Here is a 5,210-nt window from a genome sequence, read left to right as displayed (position 1 = left end):
GTTCGTGCTTGCGTGAGGTGCAACAGCGTCGATTCGCTTTTCTGTACGGGGAGAAATAGAACGTTGAGTTGACTTATCGGGTCTTCGTTGGAATTACCGTCGCTGGCATTGTAAACTCCAGATGACCTTGTGATTCCTTCGTCGGGCACTGGTAAAGGGTGGCGATGATTCGTTCTATAATAGTAATACCCGTCGTAGCGTTTCGACCGATGTCACCCGCCACGAAAGTCTCTCTCGACGTGGAAACCCCGCGCCGAAGAGTAAACGCGAAGGCTTACCATACGAAAGAAAACGGTATTATACGCCTGTGGTATGTGCGTCTCGGCTCTGTGATACGCGATCGGCAGAGTTACAAAAAAACGTTGATGGGCCACGATTTCCGTGCGTCTTACATCTTTCGACGATGGGACGATCCACGCGAAGAGTAGTTACGTGCTCGCGCGAGGTGCGATAGCGTCGATTCGCTTTTCTGTACGGGGAGAAATAGAACGATGAGTTGACTTATCGGGTCTTCGTTGGAATTACCGTCGCTGGCATTGTAAACTCCAGATGACCTTGTGATTCCTTCGTCGGGCACTGGTAAAGGGTGGCGATGATTCGTTCTATAATAGAAATACCCGTCGTAGCGATTCGGCCGAGTCACCCGCCACGAAACTCTCTCTCGTCGTGGAATCCCCATGTCGGAGAGTAAAACGCGAAGGCTAACTATATAAGAAATATATAGTATTATTTATGCCTGTGGTTCTCCGTTTGCCCTACTCTCAGATACGCGACTCGGAGAGTTACGAATAATCGTGATGGACCACGATTTCTGTACGTCTTACATCTTTCGACGATGGGACGATCCACGCGAAGAGATCATTCCTGCTTGCGTGAGGTGCGATAGCGCCGATTCGCTTTTCTGTACGGGGAGAAATAGAACGATGAGTTGACTTATCGGGTCTTCGTTGGAATTACCGTCGCTGGCATTGTAAACTCCAGATGACCTTGTGATTCCTTCGTCGGGCACTGGTAAAGGGTGGCGATGATTCGTTCTATAATAGAAATACCCGTCGTAGCGATTCGGCCGTGTCACCCGCCACGAAAATCTCTCTCGTCGTGGAATCCCCGCGTCGTAGAGTAAACGCGAAGGCTTGCTATAGAAGACTATAGTTTATACGCCTGTGGTTCACCGGTTGCCTGCTCTCCGGGGTACGCGATCGCGCAGGAGTTACGGAAGAACTTGATGGGCCACGATCTCCAAGCGGCTATATCTTTCGACGATGGGACGATTCACGCGAAGAGAACGTTCGTGCATGCGTGAGGTGCGATAGCGTTGATTCGCTTGTCTGTACGGGGAGAAATAGAACGATGAGTTGACTTATCGGGTCTTCGTTGGAATTACCGTCGCTGGCATTGTAAACTCCAGATGACCTTGTGATTCCTTCGTCGGGCACTGGTAAAGGGTGGCGATGATTCGTTCTATAATAGAAATACCCGTCGTAGCGTTTCGACCGATGTCACCCGCCACGAAATTCTCTCTCGTCGTGGAATCCCCGCGTCGGAGAGTAACCGCCGAAGGCTTGCTATAGAAGACTATAGTTTATACGCCTGTGGTTCACCGGTTGCCGGCTCTCCGGGGCACGCGATCGCGCGAAGGTTACGGAGGGACGTGAAGCGCCCGAGCAATGAAACGTCCGCAGGAGGAAACGAGCAACCGCCGAACATTGTTTCGCGACGTTTCCATAATGTATTGTCGTTTCGCTCGCATCCCGCTTCTTTCCCCTAGTTTCCTCGACGCGTAGTTTCGCAGCCTTAGTGGACGAATCATTCTCGATTCGAGGAAAGATATGCAGTGGGGCGTGCAATGAGCCCGCCAGAGACCACGATCTCCAATGCGTCTTTACATCTTTGGACGATGGGACGATCCACGCGAAGAGAACGTTCGTGCTTGCGCGAGGTGCATTAGCGTCGATTCGCTTTTCTGTACGGGGAGAAATAGAACGATGAGTTGACTTATCGGGTCTTCGTTGGAATTACCGTCGCTGGCATTGTAAACTCCAGATGACCTTGTGATTCCTTCGTCGGGCACTGGTAAAGGGTGGCGATGATTCGTTCTATAATAGAAATACCCGTCGTAGCGATTCGGCCGAGTCACCCGCCACGAAACTGTCTCTCTTTCGTCGTGGAAACCCCGCGTCGGAGAGTAAAACGCGCGAAGGCTGTGACTGTAACATATATATATATATATACACAGTATACAATGCCTGTGGTTTTTGCGCGTGTCGGCTCTTCGGTATACGCGATCGGCCAGAGTTACGGAGGGACGGTGAAGCGCACGAGAAATTGAAACGGCCGCACGATTGGAACCGAGCAACCGTCGAACATTGTTTCGCGACGTTTCCATAATGCGTTTTCGTTTCGCTCGCATACCGCTTCTTTTCCCCTAGTCTCTGAGACGCGTTTTCGAGCCGTTCTTCTACTATCGATTCTCGTAGAGAGAAGGGACCGGGTAGTCTGGAAGTGGAACCCGCATCTTGCGTGTACCGTACACGGAATTGAGAGGACCGGCCGTGAAGCTCGTTTTAAAGCCGTGCGTCTGACACCCAACTCTTGCGCGCCAATTTCGCGGCAAGAGATAATATGGGACGAATGACCGGCAAAGAGCCAGCTGTGAAGTCTGTTTTTTTAATCGAATCCGTGGACGTGTGTATGCCGTAGCGTCGCTCGTCGTGTTCGTTCATGGTCGTTCCGAGAGAAAGAACGAAAGCGGTAACGAAGGGACCGGCCGTGAAGCTCGTTTTAAAGCCGCGCGTCTGACACCCAACTCTTGCGCGCCAATTTCGCGGCAAGAGATAACATGGGACGAATGACCGGCAAAGAGCCAGCTGTGAAGTCTTTTTTCATTATTTGCTTTCAATCGATCGATCGGTACGATTCGTGCAACGTTTCGCGCGATGCGACGCGAAAACATGCGCGCAACAATAGATGCGTCTGATCGGAAGAACGCGAGGGTCGACTGCACGCGATGGATTCAGTATCGGGTAGGATACAAAATATATCCCCGTCGTTTCCACGCGTGCGAGTCTTCTGCGTCTTTCGCGGGTTTTTGAATGCACTATACGCCCGGAACGTCGAGAAATATATACATATTACTTGAACGTTTTTCGTCTCGAAAGGCTTCGGTGTCGTCTCCAAGGCGACGCCTGAATCTCCTTCGCGCGCTGGTCGGAGATTCAGGTATCAACTTTTATCTTCTCTTTGAAAGAAGAGAGATATTAGGTCGAACAAGTGAGAATAAAATTATATATGTGAAATATAAAATTTATACGATTACCCTGAACGGTGGATCACTTGGCTCGTGGGTCGATGAAGAACGCAGCTAATTGCGCGTCAACGTGTGAACTGCAGGACACATGAACATCGACATTTCGAACGCACATTGCGGTCCACGGATACAATTCCTGGACCACGCCTGGCTGAGGGTCGTTTACGTACCATACACTGCTTGCGTAGCTCTGTCAAATCCCCGCCGTCGTTCACCTCTTCGGATCGAACGTTTTTTTACCGAAGGGCGCAAAGAACGTCTCTGAGTCGGGTTAAGAGAAGGATGCTACGTACGAGCGAACGATGGGTGTCTCGTCGGCGTTTGTCGCGGACACGCGAAAATTCTGTGAATTTCACGGACAGTGTACGTTCTAGTTGTTGCAAAACGATCGGAATCGTTTGTATGGACTCGCGTGAGTGTTCGCGGCGTCGTGCGTCGTTCAATTACGACCGCCCGCGGATACCGCTCCACTGCGATATGGATCTGAGCGACAACTTTTTCGGCTGTTCGTGAGATGAACGGTTTCGTGTGTTTAGAAAAATTTTTTTTCCCGCGCTCCCGACGTCACCTGAAATGATGCGTCAGAGGTGAAAGAAAATATTAAGAAGTCGAGAGAGAGAGACTACACACGTTTTATTCATATTTTGTATACCGTGCGTGAGACGGATGTGCACGACACGTCGTATGTCGGTATATTACCGACTGGCCCCAGGGAGATTGTTTTCTTCCTCTCTTACGAATGAGATGTACGTTTCGGAGGATCGTCGTTACCGAAACACACGGCAAAACGAGACTTCTCGCAGCAGAACCTTTATACACAATACACATCGACTCTTTTTACCCCGAGAGAGAGAGAAAAGGTGTATTTCTTTTTTTTATTTTTCGAATTCGACGCACGAACGCTTTGACGACTGGAGAAAAACACGGTGTGTGTTAAAATCGTGCGGGACGAGCATGCGTATTCGTAACGGGTCGAATAGTTCTTATTCCCCGTCGTCGCGTGTCCTCGCTGGACCACCACCGTGCGCTTCCGCCACGTTCAGTTGAATTTCGAAATATATATATATAAAAAGAATCACCATATACTCTCTTTCGGGAGGTGTATTTTTATCGGTTTCTGCTATAGAGAAGAGACGGAGATCGTGTTGTGAGGTGTAACGTTTCTGTATCCCCGTTTCGGAGGATCGTCGTTATCGGCGGAACACACGTCAAAACGAGACTTCTCGCAGAACCTTTATACACAATACACATCGACTCTTTTACCCCGAGAGAGAGAAAAGGTGTTTTTCTTTTTTTTTTATTTTTCGAATTCGACGCACGAACGCTTTGACGACTGGAGAAAAACACGGTGTGTGTTAAAATCGTGCGGGACGAGCATGCGTATTCGTAACGGGTCGAATAGTTCTTATTCCCCGTCGTCGCGTGTCCTCGCTGGACCACCACCGTGCGCTTCCGCCACGTTCAGTTGTATTTCGAAATATATATATATAAAAAGAATCACCATATACTCTCTTTCGGGAGGTGTATTTTTATCGGTTTCTGCTATAGAGAAGAGACGGACGATCGTGTGTGACACCACGTGGTAACGTTTCCGTATCCCCGTAAAATACGTTTATCTTTTCTCGTAGAAAAGAGAGAGGAAGAGGCAGGAGCTCCTCTTTGGCGAGGCTTTCGAACGTCGCGTCCCGTCCGCCGGAATATAATGATATAAATATATAACCGCCGCCGACTTTGTGCGAAAGCGTTGAAACGAACGCGTCGGTCGCCCCATGGTGTGTGTTTGTCGTGTCTTCTTTTCCTCTTCTGCACTTCTCTTCACTGTCGATCGCGAGACCGCGCGAGATCCGCTTCGGTCGTCCAGTCCCCGAAAATTCTTCTCGGACGGGCGTTAAAGTTAACCGGA

At 49.7% G+C, this 5,210-nt stretch overlaps 1 non-coding gene across 1 annotated transcript; it reads left to right on the top strand.

Annotated features, from left to right (window-relative positions):
• The first annotated feature begins 3,313 nt into the window (after positions 1 to 3,313).
• LOC143176051 (5.8S ribosomal RNA) lies at positions 3,314 to 3,468 on the top strand. Its single transcript, XR_013000655.1, has one exon. It is a non-coding gene; the product is annotated as a 5.8S ribosomal RNA (ribosomal RNA).
• Positions 3,469 to 5,210: the final 1,742 nt, after the last annotated feature.

This window comes from Nomia melanderi, unplaced genomic scaffold (genome assembly GCF_051020985.1).
Source record: "Nomia melanderi isolate GNS246 unplaced genomic scaffold, iyNomMela1 scaffold0344, whole genome shotgun sequence".
Taxonomy (NCBI): Eukaryota; Metazoa; Arthropoda; class Insecta; order Hymenoptera; family Halictidae; genus Nomia; species Nomia melanderi.
Note: the sequence above shows the minus strand (reverse complement) of the source record. Positions and strands in the feature narration are given on the sequence as shown.